At 44.3% G+C, this 19,839-nt stretch overlaps 1 protein-coding gene across 2 annotated transcripts in view; it reads right to left on the bottom strand.

Annotated features, from left to right (window-relative positions):
* The window catches only part of LOC143809291 (caM kinase-like vesicle-associated protein), a 177,871-nt gene extending 160,982 nt beyond the window's left edge, over positions 1–16,889 (bottom strand). The window contains exon 1 of one of the 2 annotated variants that reach the window (XM_077292393.1): positions 16,537–16,889. The gene's annotated coding sequence lies outside the window, so the exon portion shown is untranslated. Of the gene's footprint in view, positions 1–484; positions 565–16,536 lie in introns of those variants that run through there. The other variant, XM_077292394.1, reaches the window with a different exon arrangement.
* Between the last annotated feature and the right edge of the window lie 2,950 nt (positions 16,890–19,839).

Here is a 19,839-nt window from a genome sequence, read left to right as displayed (position 1 = left end):
TATTCACAATTAGAGTCCCTCATTCTACAATATTAATTTAGTAATTATCATATCATCCTCCTTCTTTAGACCAATCTATGCACCATTTCCCTTGTTATATAGTAAATGAATCATCCAATATCTCTAGAACAATATCTACTGTATTGTCCATTATTCAGTAATAGTAATTTAGTAGTCGCTACTTTCTCTATACCAGTATCCACATTATGGTCCTTCATTTTATGATATTAATTTACTAATCAGCATCCATCTTTTGTAGACCATGATCTCCAGATTATAGCCATATAACATTGTAATTATCATCATCCATCTTTTCTAGACCAATATCCATGATATAGTCCCTCATTCTATAACTGTAATGTAATTATTAACATCCATCTTCTCTAGCGCCGGCCCTCCAAGGCATAAGCTTATTCTATAATAATTATCTAATAATCATCATCATCCATTTTCTCCAGAAGAGGTTCTCCTGTATATAGTCTACCTGTATAATATTGTTGTGATCATCACCATCATCAATCTTTTCTAGAACGTGGCCTTCAGGGAGCAATCTCATTCTGTAATGATGCTCTAATAATCTTCACACATCCTTTCCCGAACAGGATCTTGCATAGAAAGGGATTTAAGGAACATAAACTACTCATCATCCATCTTCTCTAGAACGATTTCCACAATATAATTCCTTTCTGTAGGATAATTTAGTAATTATCATCCATCTTCTGTACACGGAATACGTCCAGCAATGGCATAATATATACGGTAATAAACCAATTATCAGATTCATCCACCTTTTCTAGATCATTATCTACTGTATCATCATTCGTTTTGTAACAGTCATCAAATAATCATCATCAACAGTCTCTAGACCATGATCTTCAGGATACAACTATACAATAGGATGCTCAACCATCTTCTCTAGACATGATGTTCAGGATACAACTGTACAATATTCTAATGATTATCATCTGTCCTTCATTAGTGTCGGCTCCCCAAGGTACAAACTTGTACTAGAATAATAATTTAATAATCATCATCATCCATTTTCTACAGAAGAGGCTCTCCGATATATAGCCTAATTGTGTAATAATCTAGTGGGCATCATCATCCATCTTCTCTAGAACGTGACATTCAGAGAGCAATCTTATTCTGCAACGATATTCTAATAATCTTCTTCATCTCTCGGACATCATCTTCAATAGGAAGAGATCTAAGGCACATTAACTAATCATCATCCATCTTCCGATATCTGGAGTACAAAACCTGATTCTGTACCAGTAATTTACTAATCATCATTCATCTTCCGATATCTGGAGTATAGAACCTGATTCTATACCAGTAATTTACTAATTATCATCCATCTTCCGATATCTGGAGTATAGAACCTGATTCTATACCACTAATTTACTAATCATCATCCATCTAGCGATATCTGGAGTATAAAACCTGATTCTATACCACTAATTTACTAATCACCATCCATCTTCCAATATCTGGAGTATAGAACCTGATTCTATACCAGTAATTTACTAATCATCATCCATCTTCCAATATCTGGAGTATAGAACCTGATTCTATACCAGTAATTTACTAATCATCATCCATCTTCCGATATCTGGAGTATAGAACCTGATTCTATACCAGTAATTTACTAATCACCATCCATCTTCCGATATCTTGGGCACAGAACCTGATTCTATACCAGTAATTTACTAATCATCATCCATCTTCCGATATCTTGGGCACAGAACCTGATTCTATACCAGTCATTTACTAATCATCATCCATCCTGTACAGAACAGGATCTATAATAAGCATCTAACGATCATCACACTCTTCCCTAACGATGACGTCAGTCTCGCTCCTTCGGCAGAGCAGAATCCTTTCATGGTTAAACCTCAGGTCTTCGGACACAGAAGGAGCCAGGACTGTTTATGTAACTCCTCTGAAGAACCAAAGACCTGGAGGGCAGCGAGGATCCAAAATAACCTTGCGAGGGAACATACAGGATGCAGTGTCTGGTAAACACATGATATCCGCATGAAAACCTGCGGGGGATTTTATCACTATCAAAAAATATCTCCATCGAGTAGATGAGAAAAGCACAAAGCATTATGTGAAGTGGAGCGGGGTTTCAAAGCGTTCGTCGCTTCTCAGTCAAAGACTAACTGGGACGAGCAGATCCACCAGCTACAAAGCCCCACCATAGAGATGAAAGCCACCTATTCCACGTCGCTCGCAGATATTTATAGTATGACTTATATGCAAGGTGGATATGTTTGGTTAATGGTTTCGCTAGCAGCTGGCGTCCCCTGGAAGCAAGCGCCAACGTCTGCGCGCCGAAACCCAAAAACGACTCGGGCTAATTAATGGCATCATAGACAATTATATAATGCAGTCTGAAGCGCTGCTTCACCCAAGCTATCATTAAAGCCACGGCTTGTGTCAGTGCAGCGCCCCAGAGTCCTGGTCGTTGCAGTACTGATGCTCCGCCGCTAAGGGGGGCTATGGTACGTCTGATGGCACTGAAGGGGTTCACCTGACCAGGTATCACAGACACCAATACACTTCACAGTCTGGCCTCCAGGGGGAGCTAAGGGTACTATGTATTAGGCCACTCCTCACAATCTGGTAAAACTGGGGGTTGGATAGGAAGTTAGTGAGAAGCTGACTGGGAATCGAACAGGCAACACTCTGTGGCAGAGGGTGTTGCGGGGAGAGACTCAGGGGGGTCCCTGTCAGGGGTGGGTTCCTGACAGAGGCCTAGCGAACAGAGAGAACGTTACGGGACCGTGCCTGCACTAGATAGCGGCGGTGCCCTAAGAAAGGACAAGAAGCGAGGTTTATTGTGCTGAGTGAGAAACGAGATCAACGCAACAAGGAGAAATACCAGTAGGAGTCGTGCTGTAAGACGAGGCAACATCCTACTGAGGCGCGTAGCCGGTGGCCGGAACGCCGAGGAAGTACTAGGCTCCAAGCAATACTTCAAACCTACGGCAGGACAGTCAGCTATAGGCGGGCTGTCTCACACAAATCACCTACGAAGACACAGGGGGCAACAATAGGAGAAGGGAGACACTAGGGTCCAGGAAGAGCTCCGAGCCTACCCGTCATACGGGTGCGTCCTAGCCATATCATCTGGGGGACGAAGAAGAACATCAGAATCGAGTTGTGAGGGAACACGAGAAACAGACACAACAGTTGTGGGGACTATCCCGTGAGCACAGCAGGGGAGGACCGCAACACACAAGCGCTAGAAGGTAGGCACAGATTTCCACCTGCAAAGGGAACTCTGGAGGTGCCATCGGACCGGCCGGACTTGCGCAGCCTGGTTAACCGTATTCCGGACTGAGGATCCTGAAGCCTTCAGTAAAGAGGTAAAGAGACTGCAACCTGGTGTCCTCGTTATTTACTGTGACCAGCACTGCACCGCACTACCACCACCTTCCACACCTTTCATTGGGCGCCCCTCAGCAGGGTCACGGACCGGGTCTAGCCACTGTGACAACCCCAGAGCAGAGACTCAGAGGCCCGGTACCGGGTACCCCTCGGCCCTGCGGCAGTGGGGGCGCTACATCAGGAAGCAGCAACTGTCATCAGCCATTTCCAAAGCGATGGACTACCGTCACCTGGCCACCCTGCCGGGAATAGGACCGTAGACTGGGGGATAGCAACGCTTTCTGTCTGAACCACGTCAGGCGGCGACTGTTTAAAACCCACAAAACATATAATGGGTTCACTTTTACCTGCACTTAAAAAAAACATATATGTGCCTTTTTGTTGCATATTTTATGAATTTAATTAAATGGGTAAAAAATGGACATGTTTAAAAAAAGAAGCTCCACAGTTAAAAAAAAACGCACGGAGAAGAAGCACACTGTGTGAATGAGATTTTATAAACATGGGAATAATAATATTTTCCTAACATGGGAAAATCTCCAAATAGGGTAATTCCTTTATCAGATATCCCCCTTACAAAAAGGTTTACAAGAGGATCAGTCCCTTTAGTGACAGACTCCACAGTCACCATCATTGTGACACGCCATCAATAAGCTTTTGGTTTTTTCCTTGTATACTCTTTGCGCTGTAGAAAACGATTTCTTAGTACATGAAAACAGTCATCAAGCTGCAGTATATTACATGCTGATGGTTTCCAGGTTGTAATATCAATATGTAGAATAATTTCTCATGACCTATTATCTTGTGTACGGAAGTTCAGCCTGAAAAATTGAACTAGAGGTGTCATTAGTTCCCGAAAAAAAAGGTGGAGTTTTATAAGAAAAAAAAATAGCGCGTGTTAACGAAAATAAATGGGCGAGTCTAAGCCATGGTTTAGGTGGAGCTCAGAACTTCTGGGTGTAATAGAGAACAGCAAAGTGATAAGATGTAACATCGCCGAGACGCCGCCACCATGTGTGACAGGTGCTTTCTAAAGTCTCTGCCTGACATTGCCGCAGGCCGGATGAATTCATTACATGATGAAAGTGGCATTTCTAAACTTCAGTGAATTAATTCACGTCAGATAATTGCAAGAAGAGAAAAGGATGGAATTTAAAGACCCCGGGTATTAGGCCGAGCCTATGACAATATACAGAAAGGCTTTCATACATTACAGCAAAAATAGAAGGATAGAATAGAAGTTATGGTAGATATTTTTTTTTTTAAACTCTTTTTATTGAAAGATTCCACAAAATAATATAACAGGCATGTGACATTGCAGTGTAGAAACAAGAGTAATCTGTCAAATCATCATTCACAATACCAATGATAAAATATACTTTCAATGACAAAGCAAACAAATAAAATAAGTAAAATAGAACATTAAACATAACGTACTCTCAGCAGCATTGCACCATCAACCAAGAAGTTCTGTATCAAGGTTCTAAGTATGTAACATTTCAGGTTATAATAAGCAAATATTCCTGAGTCCACATAGAGCATCACGTTCATGCACTGAAAAAGAGAAACCTTAGGGATTATTGCTCGGGTTGAGGAAACACAGCACCAGGGGCTAGGTGTGTCAGGGGTGAATGTTATGGCAGATATTTATATAAGTGATAGGTATCAGATACATAGCTCATAGATAGAGGATAGATAATAGATAAATAGAGGATAGATAATAGATAAATAGAGGATAGATAATAGATATATAATAGATAGATAGAGGATAGATAATACATGATAAATAGAAGATAGATAGATAGATAGATAGATAGATAGATAGATAGATAGATAGATAGATAGATAGATAGAAGGATCCGTCAGAGAGGTGTACCTTGCCATGGTTGACAGGCACACATGAATTGGCCAATTTATGCGCTAATATCCTTTGTTTTTTTGTAAGTACATCTTGCTGAGGGCAATGCAGATAGAAGTTGTTATTTCCATTGACACTATACGTCTTGGCATTCACAGAGTGCTGCTGTGTTTTTATACATAATTTGCAGTCACTATAGCTTGCACCTATTCACACTTAGGAGGTGCTAGTCAGTTTTTTTTTGTATGGATAGATAAATAGACAATAGATAGATGATAGATAATAGATGGATAGATAGCTATATAGATAATAGATAGATAATAGATGATAGCTATATATATATGATAGATAGATAGATATTAGATGATAGCTAGATATATAATAGATAGATAGCTAGATAGACATATAGATAATAGATAGATATTAGATACACAGAAAGATAATAGATATATAGATACAGATAGATGATAGCTAGATAGAAACAGACAGATTGACAGATAAAGATAGATAGATAATAAATGATAGCTAGATAGATATATAATAGGTAGATAGCTAGATAATAGATAGACAATAGATAGATAGATAGATAGATAGATAGATAGATAGATAGGATAGATATTAGAAAGATAGATAATAGAATGATAGATAGATAATAGACTGATTGACAGATAATAGATATTAGATACATAGGTAATAGATAGATATTTCGATAATAAGATAGATTGATAGTATGTAGGGTAATTCTCGACACCTCTCTCAGTAATGATGGGGAACATGCAGATTTAGCTTCCCTCCTGTCCTCAGGGCCTGTGATGCTCTGGGAGCCGCCAGTAGCTGTCATCTCACTAATTAGCAGATTGTGGCTACAATGTAAATTGCCTTTATTACGTTAATAGAAGGACCAAAATCTGATATCAACAAGCAAGAACGCTGGGGCCCGGATCCAGTAGGACTAGCGTTTTGTGTGTCGTCTTCGTGAAGGCATGGCCGGAGTTAGATGCCTCTTACTGAATTCGGGGCATCTTACAAGTGTTCTGCAGACCGGCAGGAGAACATTTCTGGCATAATTTAAAAATCTAAAATGGCAGAAATGTTGGAGAATGTGCGGAGTAGACTTTGCCTCACCCACATCCCACCACAATTCCTCCCATTTAGGACTGGTGTAAAAGCTCACATTTTCTTTTCTCAGCTTTGCGTTGATCACACATTGTGACATTTGAAGGCGTTTTACTCCAGTGTTTTCCACCCGTCGTCGTCTATGGGGCCTCTCACCTCTGCTTGTCCACAAATAAATTAAAGACAGATATCCAGTTTTGATCAGTGGCACAGATGAAAGCCACCCGTGGGTGATTATGGGTCCCTGGAAATTACAGACAGATGCCATCCATGTGCTCTCTGTTTTTAACATCGTAATGGGTATGAAAAGATCTGCAAATTTTTTTTGCATATGAGAAAATCACTGATGATAAGAACCAACCCACTGACAAAACACGGATGAAAGTTGGTCCAGCACACGGATAAAAATCAGTCTGTGAAAAAAAAAAAGTGGATGTCTGAAGACCCTAGTGTGGGCACGTCAAAATTGAAGACAGTAATAATGTATGTAATCCTGGACTTGATCCACAGCTCCAATGTATACATTTATCATAGAGGAGATTATAGATAAATGAGGTCGGGGAGGATATATCGTTAGTGCAGCTGCACCGGGGCCCAGAGATGGAGGCTTGCAGGCAAGCAGGGCCGGTGTCACCAGTGCCGAGGCCCACTCGTGACACACCTGCACTCTATGGCACCCATTATTCTGTGTGGAGCATTATATGACGAACATTATTCTGTATGGAGCATTATATGGGGCCCATTATTCTGTATGGAGCATTATATAGTGCACATTATTCTGTATAGAGCATTATATAGTGCACATTATTCTGTATGGAGCATTATATGTGGCCCATTATACTGTATGGAGCATTATATGGGGCCCATTATTCTGTATGGAGCACTGTATTGGGCCCATTATGCTGTATGAAGCATTATATGCGGTGTATTATTCTGTATGGAGCAATATATGGGGCCTAATCTATATGGAGAATTATATGGGGCCCATACATGGAGCATTATATAGGGCTCATTATACTGTATAGAGGACAATATAGGAGGAAATTGACATTTGTAAAGGGTACACTGCTGAGGACTGTTCTACTGGTAGGGTAGATTTATCAATATACAGTTTACCTCTAATACTACAGGTACTGAAACCTGTGGACCCTCAATCACCTGAATCCCCTCTGCTGTATGGTATTGTAGAATTTACAATAGATATCACTCATGTAATGTAAGAAGTAAGTTAAATATTTGGTATTGTACTTACACCTATTATTCTCTGCTGTATCTGTGCATCATAAATCGTTGTATGAGTTAAATGTGCCACTGAGACTCTTTAGCCCGGGGCCCACGAAAACCTGGAGCCGGCGCTGTCTGTGCATGTATGCGTGTGTTTATACATGTGTGTGCATATATGTGTATGTCTGTTTATGAATGTGTGTCTATGCATATGTGTGTGCATCTATGTGTGTTTGTGTATGTATCTGTGTGCATGTATGTATATAAATATATATGTATCTATTTGTATATGAGTGCATGTATGTACAGTTGTGCTCAAAAGTTTACATACCCCAGAAGAATTTTTGCGCGTTTGGCCTTGTTTCAGAGAATATGAATGATAACACTAAAACTTGTTCTCCACTCATGGTTAGTGGTTGGGTGAAGCCATTTATTGTAAAACTACGGTGTTTTCTCTTTTTAAATCATAATGACAACCCAAAACATCCAAATGACCCTTATCAATAGTTCACATACCCTGGTGATTTTGGCCTGATAACATGCACAGAAGTTTACACAAATGGGTTTGAATGGCTACTAAAGGTAACATCCTCACCTGTGACCTGTTTGCTTGTAATCAGTGTGTGTGCATAAATGCTGAGTGAGTTTCTGGGATCCAGACAGACTCTTGCATCTTTCATCCAGCCACTGACGTTTCTGGATTGTGAGTCATGGGGAAAGCAAAAGAATTGTCAACGGATCTACGGGAAAAGGTAGTTGAACTGTATAAAACAGGAAAGGGATACAAAAAATATATCCAAGGAATTGATAATGCCAGTCAGCAGCGTTCATACTGTGATTAACAAATGGAAAATCAGGAGCTCTGTTAAAACAAAACCACGATCAGGTAGACCAACAAAAATGTCATCCACAACTACCAGGAAAATTGTTTGGGATACAAAGAAAAACCCACAAATAACATCAGCTGAAATACAGGACTCTCTGAAAACTAGCGCTGTGGCTGTTTCAAGATGCACAATAAGGAGGCACTTGAAGAAAAATGGGCTGCATGGTCGAGTCACCAGAAGAAAGCCATTACTGCGCAAATGCCACAAAGTATCTCACCTACAATACGCAAAACAGCACAGAGACAAGCCTCAAAACTTCGGGAACAAGGTAATTTGGAGTGATGAGACCAAAATTTAACTTTTTAGCCACAACCATAAATGTTACATTTGGAGAGAGGTCAACAAGGCCTATGATGAAAGGAACACCATTCCTACTGTAAAGCACGGAGGTGGATCGCTGATGTTTTTGAGATGTGTAAGCTACAAAGGCACAGGAAACTTGGTCAAAGTTGAAGGAAAGAGGAATGCAGCACGTTATTAGCAAATACTGGAGGCAAATTTGCACTCATCAGCCCAGAAGCTGCGCATGGGACGTGCTTGGATGTTACAACATGACAACGATCCAAAACACAATGCCAAGTCGACCTGTCATTGGATACAGTAGAACAAAGTGAAGGTTCTGGAGTGGCCATCTCAGTCTCCTGACCTCAGTATCATTGAGCCACTCTGGGGAGATCTCAAGATTTCAGGTCATGCTAAACAGCCCAGGAATTTACAGGAACTGGAGGCTTTTTGCCAAGAAGAGTGGGCAGCGTTACCATCTGAGAAAATAAAGAATCTCATCCACAACTACCACAAAAGACTTCAAGCTGTCATTGATGTTAGAAGGGGCAATACACGGTATTAAGAAATGGGGTATGTGAACTTTTGATCAGGGTCATTTGGATGTTTTGGATTGTTATAATGATTTACAAAGAGAAAACACAGTAGTTTGACAATAAATGGCTTCACCCAACCACTAACCATGAGTGGAGAAAAAGTTTTGGTGTTATCATTCATATTCTCTAAAAAAAAGGCCAAGAAAGCAAAAATTCTGCCGGGGGGTGTAAACTTTTGAGCACAACCGTATATGTGTATGTATATGTGAACATTTTTGTTTTTGGTTCATGTATGATACTGTAATTGTAAAGAATAGGGAAATCAAGCAGGCTCTTTGAAGGGTTATTCAACAAATCCATAGGATCCAACCACTGCTCCCCACCCCAGAGATTCTGAGAACAGGGGTCTATAGACTCGTCCTGAATGGAGCAGAGTTGTAAATGCTCGGCCTCTGCTCTCTCCATTATCTATTGAGCGCTGCACTTGGTTATTTCCATCAATTCCATAGACAATGAATAGAACAGAAGACAAGCATGTACCCCTCCAATACAGTCATGGCTGAGCTGCAGATTCCTCTTCTTAGTTCTTAGGATTGCCGGGGGTCCCAGTGGTCAGTCTCCCAAAAGTCAGTAAGCTATCCCTTCTCATCGGGATTGGGGATAACTTGATTTGTTTGAGGAATAACCCTTTATCAGATACCAGATGGTATAGATTAGATACCGGACATATAATTTAATATAATATATACCGGTACATGGTTCGGCTCAGCAGAACCGAATCCTAACGGAGATATGTATCTCCATCTCAGAAAAAAAAATATCATTTTAGAGGTGTGGTGGGCCCAAATAGAACTTTTGCTATGGTGAACTCCATGTACGCCCCAGCTTGCAGGCCAGTGATAATGAGGGCAATCTGGCCTGCTGCTCAGAGCCCAGGGATCCGGGGGTCCCATTGCTAGACTGTCTTCATCATCAGCGGAATGCGGGGCAGAGAGGGGACCCAGACATTTTTTGAGCAGGAGCCCCAAGCTGTCAGTGTTCGCCCCTGAATGAAATGGATATCTTTACTCTTCAACAATGGTAAGCACATGGTAAGTAGTTGGTGCAGAAATTCCTGCAAAGTTTTTGCATTTCTTGGCAGGAAAAATGTTGCGTAAAATAGGTGCGTTTCTGATGCAGATTTTTCCCCGCTCATTAGTATGGGTGAAATCTGCAGCAAATAGCCTGAAAGAATTGACATGCTGAAGATTTAAATCTGCAAGTCAAAAATAAGAAACGTGTGCATAAGACTTCAGGATTCCAGGCACTTTTCTGGAATCAGGAAACCCTTCAAGTTTTGTGACAAAGAAAAAAAACACACGACAAAAATGCAACAAATCTGCTAAATGTGCACAGGCCAAAACAAAAGTCATGAATAGAAATAACAGGATGGATCATTTACAGTTCAGAAATCCCAGCCTCAGCTGCTATCACTGAGGTTATTAATGGTCGTCTGATGAAGGTTCTGGCACTGAATGCATTTGGGCAAATCATCAAGATCCACTCCTGGCAGCTCCTGAGTAATCACGACCAATGATGTCCCAAATGTGCTCGATAGGAGACAAGTCTGCAGATGCTGCAGCCATGGGAGCACATTTAGGACACGCACAAAGTTGTCTGGGACATGTTCCTTCATGAAGTCCTCTTCATGGTGTGGCCCACAAGGTCTCCAGAGCAATCTTCAGCTATGATTATGTCCAAGACATAAGCATTACTCATCGATGAAAAGGACAGAACTCTATTCCAGCCTTCATTGCTGCATTCCACTATCCATCTGGAGAACATGTGGGCAATGGTACCACTCCTGGAACTATGGTGGTAGGTGACATATTGTACGGTAGCCGGACCCCTCTAGTCTTCATTGCAAGTGCACCAACAGCTACAGTAGTATGGCCATTTCTCAAAGATTTTGCAGGAGCCATTTTTTAACACAATGTCAGGTTGCTTGTTCCTAGTGCTCCTGTTGGCAGCTTGCGTGGCCTAATCCTGCTCCCATAGCTGCTGCGTCTCCAGACTTGTCTCCCATCGAGCGCATCTGGGACATCAATGACCAGTGATTACTCAGGAGCTGCCAGCAGCGGATCTTGGTGATTTGCCCAAGTGCATTCAGTGCCAGAACCTTCCTCAGACGACCATTAATAACCTCAGTGATAGCAGCCTAGGCTGGAAGTGTCTGCATGTGTCTCATAGTCCAGACTGAAGAAATACAGATGTTATGAAAATGTTGTTTCCAATTATTCATCACTTGCAGATCGGTAACATGTCTAGCCATCTTGTGATTTCCTTAAAACCACGTTTATTCCTTACTGGTGTAACAACTGTAATGTTAAGGAGGGTAAATACTGTATATTAGTGCGTGAAAGTTTGTGAATCCTTCAGAGTTTTCCAAATTTCTGCATAAATTGTACCTAAAACTAAATCAGATTTTCACAGTCCTAAAAGTAAATGACCAGAACCAAATCAAATTAGTAGAAAATTTTAGACTGTTTTTTATTTTTTTAAGAAAGTGATCCAATATCACACATCTGTGAGTGGAAAAAGTATGTGAACATTTAGGATTAACAGAAACTTTTAATGCGAAAGTAGTGTCTGATATTTTCAATCAATAGGATGACAATCAAGTGTGAGTGGGCGACCTGTTTTATTTAAAGACCAGAGATCCATCAAAGTCTAATCTTCAAATCACATGTTAGTGGAAGGGAATCATGGCATGAACAAAGGAGATTTCTGAGGGTGTCAGAAGAAGGATTGTTGATGCTCATCAGGCTGGAAAAGGTTACAAAACCATCTCTAAGGGTATGCTCCCACGGTCAGGAACCAGCAGCTCTTTTGATTCAGCACATGTCCGTTCCATCCAAACCGCTGCCGGCTTTTGAACGCAGGTGATTCTGGATATATTCATTTAACCATCCGTAATCAAAGCGCCCAATACATTGTATGGGGACGTTTATCTTGCGGAGACTGAGCGTCTCTGTGAGATAAATAGACATGCTGCGGTCTGGAAATCCTGTCCATCTCCGCAGGGAATCCGTGGCTGCACATACACGCATAGTGGAGATAGCATTTCTTCAAATCCCATCCACTATGCTGTAACATCTGGCCACTGTGGGTTGGACGTAGCAGATGTACGCAGCGTCCAACTCGCAGCATTTACTGACCGTGGGAACATACCCTAAACATTTTGGACTCCACAAGTCTACAGTCAGACACATTGTGTACACATGGAGGAAATTCAAAACCATTATTACCTCCTTTAGGAGTAGTTAACCAACAAAGATCACTTCAAGAGCACAGCGCATATTAGTTTGTGAGGTCACAAAGCAACCCAAGATAAGCTCTAAGCAACGTAAGGCCTGCCCCACATTAGTGAATGTTAATGCTCAAGAGTCCACCCTCAAAACAAGACTGGATAATAATGGTGCACATGGCAAGATTGCAACGAGAAAGCTGCTGCTCTCCAGAATGAACATTGCTGCCTGTCGGCAGTTTACTAAAGATCACCTGAACAAGCCAGAAGGCGATCGAAACAATGTTCCGTGGACGGATGAGACCAGATGCAGTTTTAGATTAAAGTATTGCAGAAATACAGAAAATTCTGAAGGGTTCATAAACTTTCAAGCACATAGATAGATAGATAGATAGATAGATAGATAGATAGATAGATACTAACCAGTTATTAGATGTGTAATGTACATTATGGCAGGGATTGGATGTGTTTGTAAGAATGGTTTTACATTTAATAAAAAAATAGAAATAAAAAAGTTGTAGATAAAAACAAATTAAATAACTACAAAACAATGTATGGTAAATTGACATAAAAAACAGTCTCCCGGCTCCCAGAGCACTTATGGTCCAAGGGCATGGCTGGGAGCGTTTGGGGCCGGCGTCCTCCATGATGAATAGTAATGCTTCCAGTAAAGCTTCTCTCCATATCTTCTAGATAAATAACCCGGAGCCTATAATCTCACTCATCAAGTGGCTTTTATCAATCCTTGGAGAGGACGCATCGCTTACTCCAATCAATCACATGTTGGTCAAGAAGCCTTTTAGGAGGAATCTGTATTGATCAGATGCATCCATGGAGCTGAACACAGGGGCGCTGACCGAAAGCGAGGGGCCACCTGCAGGCTGAGCAGGGTATTTACATCAAATTCCTTCACAAATATTGTTGGAGATCGAAAACAGCGACCATGAGAAAATGCTTTCAAAGGGTTAACAATTAGTCTCCTGCCAACCCTGCCACTATACACATACACACCAGGTGGCCATTGTGGAGGCACCCAGCATCTAAGTAGGAAGAAAGTCAGCCAACCGCCATGATTTCAGCAGGACTGAGGTGTACTGACTTTCCTCCAATGGGAGACTAGAGCCCGCAGAGCATTAGCAATGAGAGACTAGAGCCCGCAGAGCATTAGCAATGGGAGACTAGAGCCCGCAGAGCATTAGCAATGGGAGACTAGAGCCCGCAGAGCATTAGCAATGAGAGACTAGAGCCCGCAGAGCATTAGCAATGAGAGACTAGAGCCCGCAGAGCATTAGCAATGGGAGACTAGAGCCCGCAGAGCATTAGCAATGGGAGACTAGAGCCCGCAGAGCATTAGCAATGAGAGACTAGAGCCCGCAGAGCATTAGCAATGGGAGACTAGAGCCCGCAGAGCATTAGCAATGAGAGACTAGAGCCCGCAAAGCATTAGTAATGAGAGACTAGAGCCCGCAGAGCATTAGCAATGAGAGACTAGAGCCCGCAGAGCATTAGCAATGGGAGACTAGAGCCCGCAGAGCATTAGCAATGAGAGATTAGAGCCCGCAGAGCATTAGCAATGAGAGACTAGAGCCCGCAGAGCATTAGCTATGAGAGACTAGAGCCCGCAGAGCATTAGCAATGAGAGACTAGAGCCCGCAGAGCACTAGCAATGAGAGACTAGAGCCCGCAGAGCATTAGCAATGGGAGACTAGAGCCCGCAGAGCATTAGCAATGGGAGACTAGAGCCCGCAGAGCATTAGCAATGAGAGACTAGAGCCCGCAGAGCTGTGCATCCAGAGATGATATATTTATAGTGTGGTCTTGCATTTCTTGCTTGTGTCCAGTAAAACACAGGGGTCCTATGTGGCCCCAGATTATGCCAAACTACCTAGAGATGGAATTTGCAGAACTTTATCCAATGTCGATCCAAACCATAATGGAGCCGATGCAGAACATTATATACATGTGGATTCAGCATTTTCAGAATTTATCCAACCACGGTTGATTCAGACTTTTCAGGGAATTTCTTATCTAATGTGGATCTAGAACATGAAGAGCAGCAAATCCCCAGACCAGGTCCAGACTTCACATGACATATGGTGCACAGATCCAGTACAGTAGCTCTTCTCTGGCTGCAGTGATCAGAGCGGATACCTCACCCAAGAAAGGTGTAGATCCCGCGGAGCATTATCTGTTGGGGGAGATAGGTGTTGGGAACTCCTATAACACGATCACTCACAGCTCGTTACTTTCCTGCTGTGGACACAATTTATACAGGATATCTATGAAGTATCAAGACAGAAGGTGCAGGGCATTTTCTAACCCATGAGCAAAAACCTTGCAGAACATTAGTTGCGTAGTGTGGATTTATACCTTGCAGCAGAGCATTTTCCCTCTAGCAGAGCATTGTCTACCAAGTGTAGAGTAGAAACGTTCAGAGCATTTTCTATCTAGTTTGGATCCCTACCTTCCCCAGAGTCGTCTGTCTGGGATGGATGCGGAGCGTGTAGAGGATCTTCTGTCTAGCTTTTAGATGCAGAACATTAGCTAGCGTGTGGCTACACTTTGCACAGCAGCCTAGGTGCAAATCAGAAACTTTGCAGCGCACTCTACCTAGTTCAAGGCTCCATAATACCTGGATACACAACTTGCAGAGCCTTTTCTATGTTGTTCACCTGCAGAGCACTGACTGTATTGCGTGGATACAGAACGTATAGAGCAATTTCGATGTGGTTACAATGCAAAGCTCTGCAAGTTCTGTATCTATACAAGACAGTGCCCTGCATCTGAAGTAGATAGAAAATGCTCTGCATCTATACAACACGAACTGCGCTCTGCATCTGCAGTAGATAAAAAATGCTCTGCAAGTTCTGTATCTATACAAGACAGAGCATTTTCTATCAAGTTCAGGTGCAGAGCACCATCTCTAACAAATGGATACAGACCTTGCAGAGCATTTTCTATCAAGTTCAGGTGCTGAGCACCATCTCTAATAGATGGATACAGACCTTGCAGAGCATTTTCTATTGAGTTTAGATGCACAGCAACATCTCTAATAGATGGACACAGAACTTGCAGAGCATTTTCTATTGAGCTCAGGTGCAGAGCACAATCTCTAATACATGGATACAGAACTTGCAGAGCATTTTCTATCGAGTTCAGGTGCAGAGCACCGTCTCTAATAGATGGATACAGAACTTGCAGAGCATTTTCTATTGAGCTCAGGTGCAGAGCACCGTCTCTAATAGATGGACACAGAACTTGTAGAGCATTTTCTATTGAGCTCAGGTGCAGAGCACTGTCTAGATAAACACAGAACTTGCAGAGCATTTTCTATCGAGTTCAGGTGCACAGCACTGTCTCTAATAGATGGATACAGAACTTGCAGAGCATTTTCTATCAAGTGCAGGTGCAGTGCACCGTCTCTAATAGATGGACACAGAACTTGCAGAGCATTTTCTATCGAGTTCAGGTGCAGAGCACGGTTGATAAAAAACTTGCGTAGCATTTTCTGTCTAGTTCAGATGCAGAGCACCGTCAGTAATAAGTGGATACATAACTTGCAGAGCATTTTCTATCTAGTTCAGAAGCAGCGCGTGGTCTGTAATGGGTGGAAACAGATCTTGCAGAGCATTTTCAGTCTAGTTCAGCTGCAGAGCACTGTCTCTATACTGTGTGGCTACAGAACCTGCAGAGCATTTTAGTGTTGATTCAATCCCATGGCTCTCTGATTCTCCAGCGCTGGCGGTTTTGCAGCCCTCCTGACCCCTGAACCTGCAGTCACATCTGCAATATGTTATGAAAGCCTTGTGTAACCCCCTGAGGTGCAGCGCCCGACCCAGCCCCAGTGCAGAGCACTCACTGGAACACAGGGAAAAGTCACCAGCTCCGCAGAGCACAGCAGCACCCGGGAAGACTTCAAAGACCCTCCTTCCAAGCAGACAGGTGACCTACCTGTGCCCGGGTCCTGGCAAGTGAAGGTGCCAGCCTGGAGGCTGAGGGTGAGGCAGAGACAGGCAGGGGCACCACGAGGAACAGGTGAGGCGGCAGCACAGGTGTCAGAGCAGCCGGCAGGAGCACAGCTGCATGTTAGCAGCAGCAAAGTGCAGGTGGAGTGAGAGCCAGTGAGACAAAGGTAAGAGATGCCGGAGAGAAGACAGGAGGGAGGAGAGTGAGAGGATGCGTGTACTCGGCTCTAACCCACGGGAGGCTGCCCCCTACAGCGCGCCTGCAGTGCCCGCGTCTCCCCACAGAGCGGCAGCAGCGAGCCGGAGAAGGCACCGGCTGTCAGAGGCGCTGTCCGGAGTGCTGAGCCCCGCAACGCGAGGGTTAAGTGCTGCCGAGCCGGGAACACGTGTGTGCTGCACACTCGCCTGATGCAGAGGACGTGCTGTACAACACAGCAATGTGCAACGACTCCACCCAAGGCAGGCGAGGGGTTAACTGAAGGCACACCTGATCATGGCATGGAAGGGGTTACTGGATGTACTATACCGCGGAAAGGCTTATGGCTCAGGCCACAAAGACGTGGCAATGAAAGGGTAAAGTGACGCTGCACGTGATATTAGCAGGAAGGGTTAAATCATAACCATGTACGCGAATGCAAGCAAAGGGTTAAGGAAAGCTCTGTATGTTTGTGTGTGTGCTACAGTATGTGCATGATCCAGGCATGGGGACCGGACGTCATATATGACACAGGTGGTGCAAGGGTTAAGGGCGACGTCCAGGACCCCGGCAGCGCGAGGGTTAAGAGTTGCGTCCAGGACCCCGGCAGCGCGAGGGTTAAGGGCGACGTCCAGGACCCCGGCAGCGCGAGGGTTAAGGGCGACGTCCAGGACGCCAACAGTGCGAGGGTTAAGGGCGACGTCCAGGACGCCAACAGTGCGAGGGTTAAGGGCGACGTCCAGGACGCCAACAGTGAGAGGGTTAAGGGCGACGTCCAGGACCCCAGCAGTGCTAGGGTTAAGGGCGATGTCCAGGACGCCAACAGTGCGAGGGTTAAGGGTGACGTCCAGGATGCCAACAGTGCGAGGGTTAAGGGCGACGTCCAGGACCCCGGCAGCGCGAGGGTTAAGGGCGACGTCCAGGACGCCAACAGTGCGAGGGTTAAGGGCGACGTCCAGGACGCCAACAGTGCGAGGGTTAAGGGCGACGTCCAGGACCCCGGCAGCGCGAGGGTTAAGGGCGACGTCCAGGACCCCGGCAGCGCGAGGGTTAAGGGCGACGTCCAGGACCCCGGCAGCGCGAGGGTTAAGGGCGACGTCCAGGACGCCAACAGTGCGAGGGTTAAGGGCGACGTCCAGGACGCCAACAGTGCGAGGGTTAAGGGCGACGTCCAGGACGCCAACAGTGAGAGGGTTAAGGGCGACGTCCAGGACCCCGGCAGTGCTAGGGTTAAGGGCGATGTCCAGGACGCCAACAGTGCGAGGGTTAAGGGTGACGTCCAGGATGCCAACAGTGCGAGGGTTAAGGGCGACGTCCAGGACCCCGGCAGCGCGAGGGTTAAGGGCGACGTCCAGGACGCCAACAGTGCGAGGGTTAAGGGCGACGTCCAGGACGCCAACAGTGCGAGGGTTAAGGGCGACGTCCAGGACCCCGGCAGTGCTAGGGTTAAGGGCGACGTCCAGGACGCCAACAGTGCGAGGGTTAAGGGTGACGTCCAGGATGCCAACAGTGCGAGGGTTAAGGGCGACGTCCAGGACCCCGGCAGCGCGAGGGTTAAGGGCGACGTCCAGGACGCCAACAGTGCAAGGGTTAAGGGCGACGTCCAGGACCCGGCAGCGCGAGGGTTAAGGGCGATGTCCAGGACCCCAGCAGCGTGAGGGTTAAGGGCGACGTCCAGGACGCCAACAGTGCGAGGGTTAAGGGCGACGTCCAGGACCCTGGCAGCGCGAGGGTTAAGGGCGACGTCCAGGACGCCAACAGTGCGAGGGTTAAGGGCGACGTCCAGGACCCCGGCAGCTCAAGGGTTAAGGGCGACGTCCAGGACCCCGGCAGGTGAATGAACCTGTGTATTGGCTCCCATTAGTGGGGGCACCACACGTCACACATAACCCTGGCAGTGGGAGGGTTGCAGGTGCTCTAGGCCCCTCTGACTGGTGAGGCTGGTTACATACTGGTGTCCACAGTCCTGTTGGAGTCCATTCTGGCAAGGCAAGAGTTAAGAGACACTTCTGCCTGCAGCGTAAAGCATCGATCCTGAGAAGATATTCCTCATCTCTACAGCACATTTTATTATAACAAATGTAAAGTGCCCCTGTCAGCAGGATTGTGCTCAGTAACCTACAGTGTCAGGTCGGCGCCGTTACTGATTACACTGATGCCTGGTGATGAAATCCGTCTTGTGGTTGTTGTGTAATCTTTATTTCCAGCTTTGAGTTAATGATATGCCCGTGCTCCGGGGTGGTCCTGCGGGGTCTTCTTGTGGTGCTCTGATTATATATTCATAATGCAGACCGCTGACAGGTCACTGACCGGCCCCCTAATTTACATACTGCATAGAATATGAGGCGGCAGGTGGGGGCTACGCTCTTAGTAGTGATAGTTAGACATATAGGCTAACTCTCTAGCACACACTTTTGCACTTTATTTCCTATTTTTCCTTACAAACCTATATCCGCCATACTGCTGTTGAGCAATGTTGTGGCATCTTGTCAGTACTACAGGACCCCTGATGGGACCATTTGATAATTGGATGCAGCCATAATATTGACTTATATATATGATTTCTATAGGGTGTAATATGTATTTTGTTACTAGTATACACATGGTATTCCACTTTATGGAGCAGATTAAATACTTTTTCTATTGTCCCCCAATATTCCTTCTACTAGTGTTACTCTGATATGACTTTATTTTAACACATTTTGGATTAATAAAGTGTATAAGTTTAAAAAAAAACCCTCTCAGAGCTCTTTCTATAATTCTCACTAATAGAGTGGGTTATATGTGGTTATAGAATATTGTGGGGTAAAAAAATAAATTTAACTTCATCAAAATGGCACGTGCATCGCACTCTGACAGATGCCAGTACACAAGTGCCGCCAACATATTGCTGTCACCTCTTTTTTCTCCAGCAAAATGGCTGAGGCGCATGCACAATAGCATCGATTGGAATGTGAGAGGTTATTGCACATGCGCCATTTTGATGAAGTGAAATATTTTTTTACGCAACATTATATGCAATATGCGATACATGCTGCAGCACAGCCACCGTTTTCTGAATGTATTTTTTTCCCCAAACAATAAGATATACAG

The sequence above is a fragment of the Ranitomeya variabilis genome, chromosome 2, assembly GCF_051348905.1.
Source record: "Ranitomeya variabilis isolate aRanVar5 chromosome 2, aRanVar5.hap1, whole genome shotgun sequence".
Lineage (NCBI taxonomy): Eukaryota > Metazoa > Chordata > Amphibia > Anura > Dendrobatidae > Ranitomeya > Ranitomeya variabilis.
This window is presented reverse-complemented; position numbering and strand designations above follow the sequence as displayed.